Here is a 12698-nt window from a genome sequence, read left to right as displayed (position 1 = left end):
ATATAAAAATTTAAATTTTTTTAGGTTTTGGGTGGAATTTTCAATTTTTTGGGGGTGGTCACGAATTAAAGTCCTTTTCGCTCTAGGATGCATATTTAAGGAGATATGGGCAAAAGAAGTTTTTCGTATAAAAATTTAAATTTTTTTAGGTTTTGGGTGGATTTTTCAATTTTTTGGTAGTGGTCACGAATTACAGTCCTTTTCGCTCTAGGACGCATATTTAAGGAGATATGGGCAAAAGAAGTTTTTCATATAAAAATTTTAATTTTTTTAGGTTTTGGGTGGATTTTTCAATTTTTTGGGGGTGGTCACGAATTAAAGTCCTTTTCGCTCTAGGACGCATATTTAAGGAGATATGGGCAAAAGAAGTTTTTCATATAAAAATTTCAATTTTTTAGGTTTTGGGTGGATTTTTCAATTTTTTGGGGGCGGTCACGAATTAAAGTCCTTTTCGCTCTAGGACGCTTAGTTTAGGAGATATGGGCAAAAGAAGTTTTTCATATAAAAATTTCAATTTTTTTAGGTTTTGGGTGGATTTTTAAATTTTTTGGGGGTGGTCACGAATTAAAGTCCTTTTCGCTCTAGGACGCTTAGTTTAGGAGATATGGGCAAAAGAAGTTTTTCATATAAAAATTTAAATTTTTTTAGGTTTTGGATGGATTTTTCATTTTTTTGGGGGTGGTCACGAATTAAAGTCCTTTTCGCTCTAGGACGCATATTTAAGGAGATATGGGCAAAAGAAGTTTTTCGTATAAAAATTTAAATTTTTTTAGGTTTTGGGTGGATTTTTCAATTTTTTGGGAGTGGTCACGAATTACAGTCCTTTTCGCTCTAGGACGCTTAGTTTAGGAGATATGGGCAAAAGAAGTTTTTCATATAAAAATTTAAATTTTTTTAGGTTTTGGGTGGATTTTTCAATTTTTTGGGGGTGGTCACGAATTAAAGTCCTTTTCGCTCTAGGACGCATATTTAAGGAGATATGGGCAAAAGAAGTTTTTCATATAAAAATTTTAATTTTTTTAGGTTTTGGGTGGATTTTTCAATTTTTTGGGGGTGGTCACGAATTAAAGTCCTTTTCGCTCTAGGACGCATATTTAAGGAGATATGGGCAAAAGAAGTTTTTCATATAAAAATTTCAATTTTTTTTAGGTTTTGGGTAGATTTTTCAATTTTCTGGGGGTGGTCACGAATTAAAGTCCTTTTCGCTCTAGGACGCTTAGTTTAGGAGATATGGGCAAAAGAAGTTTTTCATATAAAAATTTAAATTTTTTTAGGTTTTGGGTGGATTTTTCAATTTTTTGGGGGTGGCCACGAATTAAAGTCCTTTTCGCTCTAGGACGCATATTTAAGGAGATATGGGCAAAAGAAGTTTTTCATATAAAAATTTAAATTTTTTTAGGTTTTGGGTGGATTTTTCAATTTTTTGGGGGCGGTCACGAATTAAAGTCCTTTTCGCTCTAGGACGCATATTTAAGGAGATATGGGCAAAAGAAGTTTTTCCTATAAAAATTTAAATTTTTTTAGGTTTTGGGTAGATTTTTCAATTTTCTGGGGGTGGTCACGAATTAAAGTCCTTTTCGCTCTAGGACGCTTAGTTTAGGAGATATGGGCAAAAGAAGTTTTTCATATAAAAATTTAAATTTTTTTAGATTTTGGGTGGATTTTCCAATTTTTTGGGGGTGGTCACGAATTTAAGTCCTTTTCGCTCTAGGACGCATATTTAAGGAGATGTGGGCAAAAGAAGTTTTTCATATAAAAATTTCAATTTTTTTAGGTTTTGGGTGGATTTTTCAATTTTTTGGGGGTGGTCACGAATTAAAGTCCTTTTCGCTCTAGGACACATATTTAAGGAGATATGGGCAAAAGAAGTTTTTCATATAAAAATTTTAATTTTTTTAGGTTTTGGGTGGATTTTTCAATTTTTTGGGAGTGGTCACGAATTAAAGTCCTTTTCGCTCTAGGACGCATATTTAAGGAGATATGGGCAAAAGAAGTTTTTCATATAAAAATTTCATTTTTTTTAGGTTTTGGGTGGATTTTTCAATTTTCTGGGGGTGGTCACGAATTAAAGTCCTTTGCGCTCTAGGACGCTTAGTTTAGGAGATATGGGCAAAAGAAGTTTTTCATATAAAAATTTAATTTTTTTTAGGTTTTGGGTGGATTTTTAAATTTTTCGGGTTTGGTCACGAATTAAAGTCCTTTTCGCTCTAGGACGCATATTTAAGGAGATATGGGCAAAAGAAGTTGTTCATATAAAAATTTAATTTTTTTTAGGTTTTGGGTGGATTTTTCAATTTTTTGGGTTTGGTCACGAATTAAAGTCCTTTTCGCTCTAGGGCGCATATTTAAGGAGATATGGGCAAAAGAAGTTGTTCATATAAAAATTTCAATTTTTTTAGGTTTTGGGTGGATTTTTAAATTTTTTGGGGGTGGTCACGAATTAAAGTCCTTTTCGCTCTAGGACGCATATTTAAGGAGATATGGGCAAAAGAAGTTTTTCATATAAAAATTTTAATTTTTTTAGGTTTTGGGTGGATTTTTCAATTTTTTGGGGGTGGTCACGAATTAAAGTCCTTTTCGCTCTAGGACGCATATTTAAGGAATATGGGCAAAAGAAGTTTTTCATATAAAAATTTCAATTTTTTAGGTTTTGGGTGGATTTTTCAATTTTTTGGGGGCGGTCACAAATTAAAGTCCTTTTCGCTCTAGGACGCTTAGTTTAGGAGATATGGGCAAAAGAAGTTTTCATATAAAAATTTCAATTTTTTTAGGTTTTGGGTGGATTTTTCAATTTTTTGGGGGTGGTCACGAATTAAAGTCCTTTTCGCTCTAGGACGCTTAGTTTAGGAGATATGGGCAAAAGAAGTTCTTCATATAAAAATTTAAATTTTTTTAGGTTTTGGGTGGATTTTTCAATTTTTTGGGGCGGTCACGAATTAAAGTCCTTTTCGCTCTAGGACGCATATTTAAGGAGATATGGGCAAAAGAAGTTTTTCCTATAAAAATTTAAATTTTTTTAGGTTTTGGGTGGATTTTTCAATTTTTTGGGAGTGGTCACGAATTAAAGTCCTTTTCGCTCTAGGACGCTTAGTTTAGGAGATATGGGCAAAAGAAGTTTTTCATATAAAAATTTAAATTTTTTTAGATTTTGGGTGGATTTTCCAATTTTTTGCGGGTGGTCACGAATTTAAGTCCTTTTCGCTCTAGGACGCATATTTAAGGAGATGTGGGCAAAAGAAGTTTTTCATATAAAAATTTAAATTTTTTTAGGTTTTGGGCGGATTTTTCAATTTTTTGGGGGTGGTCACGAATTAAAGTCCTTTTCGCTCTAGGACACATATTTAAGGAGATATGGGCAAACGAAGTATTTCATATAAAAATTTTAATTTTTTTAGGTTTTGGGTGGATTTTTCAATTTTTTGGGAGTGGTCACGAATTAAAGTCCTTTTCGCTCTAGGACGCATATTTAAGGAGATATGGGCAAAAGAAGTTTTTCATATAAAAATTTTAATTTTTTTAGGTTTTGGGTGGATTTTTCAATTTTCTGGGGGTGGTCACGAATTAAAGTCATTTTCGCTCTAGGACGCATATTTAAGGAGATATGGGCAAAAGAAGTTTTTCATATAAAAATTTCAATTTTTTAGGTTTTGGGTGGATTTTTCAATTTTTTGGGGGCGGTCACGAATTAAAGTCATTTTCGCTCTAGGACGCTTAGTTTAGGAGATATGGGCAAAAGAAGTTTTTCATATAAAAATTTCAATTTTTTTAGGTTTCGGGTGGAATTTTCAATTTTTTGGGGGTGGTCACGAATTAAAGTCCTTTTCGCTCTAGGACGCATATTTAAGGAGATATGGGCAAAAGAAGTTTTTCATATAAAAATTTCAATTTTTTTAGGTTTTGAGTGGATTTTTCAATTTTCTGGGGGTGGTCACGAATTAAAGTCCTTGCGCTCTAGGACGCTTAGTTTAGGAGATATGGGCAAAAGAAGTTTTTCATATAAAAATTTAATTTTTTTTAGGTTTTGGGTGGATTTTTCAATTTTTTGGGTTTGGTCACGAATTAAAGTCCTTTTCGCTCTAGGACGCATATTTAAGGAGATATGGGCAAAAGAAGTTTTTCATATAAAAATTTAATTTTTTTTAGGTTTTGGGTGGATTTTTCAATTTTTTTGGTTTGGTCACGAATTAAAGTCCTTTTCGCTCTAGGACGCATATTTAAGGAGATATGGGCAAAAGAAGTTGTTCATATAAAAATTTCAATTTTTTTAGGTTTTGGGTGGATTTTTAAATTTTTTGGGGGTGGTCACGAATTAAAGTCCTTTTCGCTCTAGGACGCATATTTAAGGAGATATGGGCAAAAGAAGTTTTTCATATAAAAATTTCAATTTTTTAGGTTTTGGGTGGATTTTTCAATTTTTTGGGGGCGGTCACGAATTAAAGTCCTTTTCGCTCTAGGACGCTTAGTTTAGGAGATATGGGCAAAAGAAGTTTTCATATAAAAATTTCAATTTAGGTTTTGGGTGGATTTTTCAATTTTTTGGGGGTGGTCACGAATTAAAGTCCTTTTCGCTCTAGGACGCTTAGTTTAGGAGATATGGGCAAAAGAAGTTCTTCATATAAAAATTTAAATTTCATTTTTTTTAGGTTTTGGGTAGATTTTTCAATTTTCTGGGGGTGGTCACGAATTAAAGTCCTTTTCGCTCTAGGACGCTTAGTTTAGGAGATATGGGCAAAAGAAGTTTGTCATATAAAAATTTAAATTTTTTAGGTTTTGGGTGGATTTTTCAATTTTTTGGGGGTGGTCACGAATTAAAGTCCTTTTCGCTCTAGGACGCATATTTAAGGAGATATGGGCAAAAGAAGTTTTTCATATAAAAATTTCAATTTTTTTAGGTTTTGGGTGGATTTTTCAATTTTTTGGGGGCGGTCACGAATTAAAGTCGTTTTCGCTCTAGGACGCATATTTAAGGAGATGTGGGCAAAAGAAGTTTTTCATATAAAAATTTCAATTTTTTTAGGTTTTGGGTGGATTTTTCAATTTTTTGGGGTGGTCACGAATTAAAGTCCTTTTCGCTCTAGGACGCATATTTAAGGAGATATGGGCAAAAGAAGTTTTTCATATAAAAATTTAAATTTTTTTAGGTTTTGGGTGGATTTTTCAATTTTTTGGGGGCGGTCACGAATTAAAGTCCTTTTCGCTCTAGAACGCTTAGTTTAGGAGATATGGACAGAAGAAGTTTTTCATATAAAAATTTCAATTTTTTTAGGTTTTATGTGGATTTTTCAATTTTTTGGGTTTGGTCACGAATTAAAGTCCTTTTCGCTCTAGGACGCATATTTAAGGAGATATGGGCAAAAGAAGTTGTTCATATAAAAATTTCAATTTTTTAGGTTTTGGGTGGATTTTTAAATTTTTTGGGGGTGGTCACGAATTAAAGTCCTTTTCGCTCTAGGACGCATATTTAAGGAGATATGGGCAAAAGAAGTTTTTCATATAAAAATTTTAATTTTTTTAGGTTTTGGGTGGATTTTTCAATTTTTTGGGGGTGGTCACGAATTAAAGTCCTTTTCGCTCTAGGACGCATATTTAAGGAGATATGGGCAAAAGAAGTTTTTCATATAAAAATTTCAATTTTTTAGGTTTTGGGTGGATTTTTCAATTTTTTGGGGGCGGTCACGAATTAAAGTCCTTTTCGCTCTAGGACGCTTAGTCTAGGAGATATGGGCAAAAGAAGTTTTTCATATAAAAATTTCAATTTTTTTAGGTTTTGGGTGGATTTTTCAATTTTTTGGGGGTGGTCACGAATTAAAGTCCTTTTCGCTCTAGGACGCATATTTAAGGAGATATGGGCAAAAGAAGTTTTTCATATAAAAATTTCAATTTTTTTAGGTTTTGGGTGGATTTTTCAATTTTTTGGGTGTGGTCACGAATTAAAGTCCTTTTCGCTCTAGGACGCTTAGTTTAGGAGATATGGGCAAAAGAAGTGCTTCATATAAAAATTTAAATTTCAATTTTTTTAGGTTTTGGGTAGATTTTTCAATTTTCTGGGGGTGGTCACGAATTAAAGTCCTTTTCGCTCTAGGACGCTTAGTTTAGGAGATATGGGCAAAAGAAGTTTTTCATATAAAAATTTAAATTTTTTAGGTTTTGGGTGGATTTTTCAATTTTTTGGGGGTGGTCACGAATTAAAGTCGTTTTCGCTCTAGGACGCATATTTAAGGAGATATGGGCAAAAGAAGTTTTTCATATAAAAATTTCAATTTTTTTAGGTTTTGGGTGGATTTTTCAATTTTTTGGGGGCGGTCACGAATTAAAGTCGTTTTCGCTCTAGGACGCATATTTAAGGAGATATGGGCAAAAGAAGTTTTTCATATAAAAATTTAAATTTTTTTAGGTTTTGGGTAGATTTTTCAATTTTCTGGGGGTGGTCACGAATTAAAGTCCTTTTCGCTCTAGGACGCTTAGTTTAGGAGATATGGGCAAAAGAAGTTTTTCATATAAAAATTTAAATTTTTTTAGGTTTTGGGTGGATTTTTCAATTTTTTGGGGGTGGTCACGAATTAAAGTCCTTTTCGCTCTAGGACGCATATTTAAGGAGATATGGGCAAAAGAAGTTTTTCGTATAAAAATTTAAATTTTTTTAGGTTTTGGGTGGATTTTTCAATTTTTTGGTAGTGGTCACGAATTACAGTCCTTTTCGCTCTAGGACGCATATTTAAGGAGATATGGGCAAAAGAAGTTTTTCATATAAAAATTTTAATTTTTTTAGGTTTTGGGTGGATTTTTCAATTTTTTGGGGGTGGTCACGAATTAAAGTCCTTTTCGCTCTAGGACGCATATTTAAGGAGATATGGGCAAAAGAAGTTTTTCATATAAAAATTTCAATTTTTTAGGTTTTGGGTGGATTTTTCAATTTTTTGGGGGCGGTCACGAATTAAAGTCCTTTTCGCTCTAGGACGCTTAGTTTAGGAGATATGGGCAAAAGAAGTTTTTCATATAAAAATTTAAATTTTTTTAGGTTTTGGGTGGATTTTTCAATTTTTTGGGGTGGTCACGAATTAAAGTCCTTTTCGCTCTAGGACGCATATTTAAGGAGATATGGGCAAAAGAAGTTTTTCATATAAAAATTTCAATTTTTTTAGGTTTTGGGTGGATTTTTCAATTTTTTGGGGGTGGTCACGAATTAAAGTCCTTTTCGCTCTAGGACGCTTAGTTTAGGAGATATGGGCAAAAGAAGTTTTTCATATAAAAATTTAAATTTTTTTAGGTTTTGGGTGGATTTTTCATTTTTTTGGGGGTGGTCACGAATTAAAGTCCTTTTCGCTCTAGGACGCTTAGTTTAGGAGATATGGGCAAAAGAAGTTTTTCATATAAAAATTTCAATTTTTTTAGGTTTTGGGTGGATTTTTCAATTTTTTGGGAGTGGTCACGAATTAAAGTCCTTTTCGCTCTAGGACGCATATTTAAGGAGATATGGGCAAAAGAAGTTTTTCATATAAAAATTTCATTTTTTTTAGGTTTTGGGTGGATTTTTCAATTTTTTGGGGGTGGTCACGAATTAAAGTCCTTTTCGCTCTAGGACGCATATTTAAGGAGATATGGGCAAAAGAAGTTTTTCGTATAAAAATTTAAATTTTTTTAGGTTTTGGGTGGATTTTTCAATTTTTTGGTAGTGGTCACGAATTACAGTCCTTTTCGCTCTAGGACGCATATTTAAGGAGATATGGGCAAAAGAAGTTTTTCATATAAAAATTTTAATTTTTTTAGGTTTTGGGTGGATTTTTCAATTTTTTGGGGGTGGTCACGAATTAAAGTCCTTTTCGCTCTAGGACGCATATTTAAGGAGATATGGGCAAAAGAAGTTTTTCGTATAAAAATTTAAATTTTTTTAGGTTTTGGGTGGATTTTTCAATTTTTTGGGAGTGGTCACGAATTACAGTCCTTTTCGCTCTAGGACGCTTAGTTTAGGAGATATGGGCAAAAGAAGTTTTTCATATAAAAATTTAATTTTTTTTAGGTTTTGGGTGGATTTTTCAATTTTTTGGGGGTGGTCACGAATTAAAGTCCTTCTCGCTCTAGGACGCATATTTAAGGAGATATGGGCAAAAGAAGTTTTTCATATAAAAATTTTATTTTTTTTAGGTTTTGGGTGGATTTTTCAATTTTTTGGGGGTGGCCACGAATTAAAGTCCTTTTCGCTCTAGGACGCATATTTAAGGAGATATGGGCAAAAGAAGTTTTTCATATAAAAATTTAAATTTTTTTAGGTTTTGGGTGGATTTTTCAATTTTTTGGGGGCGGTCACGAATTAAAGTCCTTTTCGCTCTAGGACGCATATTTAAGGAGATATGGGCAAAAGAAGTTTTTCCTATAAAAATTTAAATTTTTTTAGGTTTTGGATAGATTTTTCAATTTTCTGGGGGTGGTCACGAATTAAAGTCCTTTTCGCTCTAGGACGCTTAGTTTAGGAGATATGGGCAAAAGAAGTTTTTCATATAAAAATTTAAATTTTTTTAGATTTTGGGTGGATTTTCCAATTTTTTGGGGGTGGTCACGAATTTAAGTCCTTTTCGCTCTAGGACGCATATTTAAGGAGATGTGGGCAAAAGAAGTTTTTCATATAAAAATTTCAATTTTTTTAGGTTTTGGGTGGATTTTTCAATTTTTTGGGGGTGGTCACGAATTAAAGTCCTTTTCGCTCTAGGACACATATTTAAGGAGATATGGGCAAAAGAAGTTTTTCATATAAAAATTTTAATTTTTTTAGGTTTTGGGTGGATTTTTCAATTTTTTGGGAGTGGTCACGAATTAAAGTCCTTTTCGCTCTAGGACGCATATTTAAGGAGATATGGGCAAAAGAAGTTTTTCATATAAAAATTTCAATTTTTTTAGGTTTTGGGTGGATTTTTCAATTTTCTGGGGGTGGTCACGAATTAAAGTCCTTTGCGCTCTAGGACGCTTAGTTTAGGAGATATGGGCAAAAGAAGTTTTTCATATAAAAATTTAATTTTTTTTAGGTTTTGGGTGGATTTTTCAATTTTTTGGGTTTGGTCACGAATTAAAGTCCTTTTCGCTCTAGGACGCTTAGTTTAGAAGATATGGGCAAAAGAAGTTTTTCATATAAAAATTTAAATTTTTTTAGGTTTTCGGTGGATTTTTAAATTTTTTGGGGGTGGTCACGAATTAAAGTCCTTTTCGCTCTAGGACGCATATTTAAGGAGATATGGGCAAAAGAAGTTTTTCATATAAAAATTTTAATTTTTTTAGGTTTTGGGTGGATTTTTCAATTTTTTGGGGGTGGTCACGAATTAAAGTCCTTTTCGCTCTAGGACGCATATTTAAGGAGATATGGGCAAAAGAAGTTTTTCATATAAAAATTTCAATTTTTTAGGTTTTGGGTGGATTTTTCAATTTTTTGGGGGCGGTCACGAATTAAAGTCATTTTCGCTCTAGGACGCTTAGTTTAGGAGATATGGGCAAAAGAAGTTTTTCATATAAAAATTTCAATTTTTTTAGGTTTTGGGTGGATTTTTCAATTTTTTGGGGGTGGTCACGAATTAAAGTCCTTTTCGCTCTAGGACGCATATTTAAGGAGATATGGGCAAAAGAAGTTTTTCATATAAAAATTTCAATTTTTTTAGGTTTTGAGTGGATTTTTCAATTTTCTGGGGGTGGTCACGAATTAAAGTCCTTTGCGCTCTAGGACGCTTAGTTTAGGAGATATGGGCAAAAGAAGTTTTTCATATAAAAATTTAATTTTTTTTAGGTTTTGGGTGGATTTTTCAATTTTTTGGGTTTGGTCACGAATTAAAGTCCTTTTCGCTCTAGGACGCATATTTAAGGAGATATGGGCAAAAGAAGTTGTTCATATAAAAATTTCAATTTTTTTAGGTTTTGGGTGGATTTTTAAATTTTTTGGGGGTGGTCACGAATTAAAGTCCTTTTCGCTCTAGGACGCATATTTAAGGAGATATGGGCAAAAGAAGTTTTTCATATAAAAATTTTAATTTTTTTAGGTTTTGGGTGGATTTTTCAATTTTTTGGGGGTGGTCACGAATTAAAGTCCTTTTCGCTCTAGGACGCATATTTAAGGAGATATAGGCAAAAGAAGTTTTTCATATAAAAATGTCAATTTTTTAGGTTTTGGGTGGATTTTTCAATTTTTTGGGGGCGGTCACGAATTAAAGTCCTTTTCGCTCTAGGACGCTTAGTTTAGGAGATATGGGCAAAAGAAGTTTTCATATAAAAATTTCAATTTTTTTAGGTTTTGGGTGGATTTTTCAATTTTTTGGGGGTGGTCACGAATTAAAGTCCTTTTCGCTCTAGGACGCTTAGTTTAGGAGATATGGGCAAGAAGTTCTTCATATAAAAATTTAAATTTCAATTTTTTTAGGTTTTGGGTAGATTTTTCAATTTTCTGGGGGTGGTCACGAATTAAAGTCTTTTTCGCTCTAGGACGCTTAGTTTAGGAGATATGGGCAAAAGAAGTTTTTCATATAAAAATTTAAATTTTTTAGGTTTTGGGTGGATTTTTCAATTTTTTGGGGGTGGTCACGAATTAAAGTCCTTTTCGCTCTAGGACGCATATTTAAGGAGATATGGGCAAAAGAAGTTTTTCATATAAAAATTTCAATTTTTTTAGGTTTTGGGTGGATTTTTCAATTTTTTGGGGGCGGTCACGAATTAAAGTCGTTTTCGCTCTAGGACGCATATTTAAGGAGATGTGGGCAAAAGAAGTTTTTCATATAAAAATTTCAATTTTTTTAGGTTTTGGGTAGATTTTTCAATTTTCTGGGGGTGGTCACGAATTAAAGTCCTTTTCGCTCTAGGACGCTTAGTTTAGGAGATATGGGCAAAAGAAGTTTTTCATATAAAAATTTCAATTTTTTTAGGTTTTGGGTGGATTTTTCAATTTTTTGGGGGTGGCCACGAATTAGAATCCTTTTCGCTCTAGGACGCATATATAAGGAGATATGGGCAAAAGAAGTTTTTCATATAAAAATTTAAATTTTTTTAGGTTTTGGGTGGATTTTTCAATTTTTTGGGGGCGGTCACGAATTAAAGTCCTTTTCGCTCTAGGACGCTTAGTTTAGGAGATATGGGCAAAAGAAGTTTTTCATATAAAAATTTCAAATTTTTTAGGTTTTAGGTGGATTTTTCAATTTTTTGGGTTTGGTCACGAATTAAAGTCCTTTTCGCTCTAGGACGCATATTTAAGGAGATATGGGCAAAAGAAGTTGTTCATATAAAAATTTCAATTTTTTTAGGTTTTGGGTGGATTTTTAAATTTTTTGGGGGTGGTCACGAATTAAAGTCCTTTTCGCTCTAGGACGCATATTTAAGGAGATATGGGCAAAAGAAGTTTTTCATATAAAAATTTTAATTTTTTTAGGTTTTGGGTGGATTTTTCAATTTTTTGGGGGTGGTCACGAATTAAAGTCCTTTTCGCTCTAGGACGCATATTTAAGGAGATATGGGCAAAAGAAGTTTTTCATATAAAAATTTCAATTTTTTAGGTTTTGGGTGGATTTTTCAATTTTTTGGGGGCGGTCACGAATTAAAGTCCTTTTCGCTCTAGGACGCATATTTAAGGAGATATGGGCAAAAGAAGTTTTTCATATAAAAATTTCAATTTTTTAGGTTTTGGGTGGATTTTTAAATTTTTTGGGGGTGGTAACGAATTAAAGTCCTTTTCGCTCTAGGACGCATATTTAAGGAGATATGGGCAAAAGAAGTTTTTCATATAAAAATTTTAATTTTTTTAGGTTTTGGGTGGATTTTTCAATTTTTTGGGGGTGGTCACGAATTAAAGTCCTTTTCGCTCTAGGACGCATATTTAAGGAGATATGGGCAAAAGAAGTTTTTCATATAAAAATTTCAATTTTTTAGGTTTTGGGTGGATTTTTCAATTTTTTGGGGGCGGTCACGAATTAAAGTCCTTTTCGCTCTAGGACGCTTAGTTTAGGAGATATGGGCAAAAGAAGTTTTCATTTAAAAATTTAAATTTTTTTAGGTTTTGGGTGGATTTTTCAATTTTTTGAGGGTGGTCACGAATTAAAGTCCTTTTCGCTCTAGGACGCTTAGTTTAGGAGATATGGGCAAAAGAAGTTTTTCATATAAAAATTTAAATTTTTTTAGGTTTTGGGTGGATTTTTCAATTTTTTGGGGTGGTCACGAATTAAAGTCCTTTTCGCTCTAGGACGCATATTTAAGGAGATATGGGCAAAAGAAGTTTTTCATATAAAAATTTCAATTTTTTTAAGTTTTGGGTGGATTTTTCAATTTTTTGGGGGTGGTCACGAATTAAAGTCCTTTTCGCTCTAGGACGCTTAGTTTAGGAGATATGGGCAAAAGAAGTTTTTCATATAAAAATTTAAATTTTTTTAGGTTTTGGGTGGATTTTTCATTTTTTTGGGGGTGGTCACGAATTAAAGTCCTTTTCGCTCTAGGACGCTTAGTTTAGGAGATATGGGCAAAAGAAGTTTTTCATATAAAAATTTCAATTTTTTTAGGTTTTGGGTGGATTTTTCAATTTTTTGGGGGTGGTCACGAATTAAAGTCCTTTTCGCTCTAGGACGCATATTTAAGGAGATATGGGCAAAAGAAGTTTTTCATATAAAAATTTCATTTTTTTTAGGTTTTGGGTGGATTTTTCAATTTTTTGGGGGTGGTCACGAATTAAAGTCCTTTTCGCTCTA

The sequence above is a fragment of the Haematobia irritans genome, chromosome 4 (genome assembly GCF_050003625.1).
Source record: "Haematobia irritans isolate KBUSLIRL chromosome 4, ASM5000362v1, whole genome shotgun sequence".
Taxonomy (NCBI): domain Eukaryota; kingdom Metazoa; phylum Arthropoda; class Insecta; order Diptera; family Muscidae; genus Haematobia; species Haematobia irritans.
Note: the sequence above shows the minus strand (reverse complement) of the source record.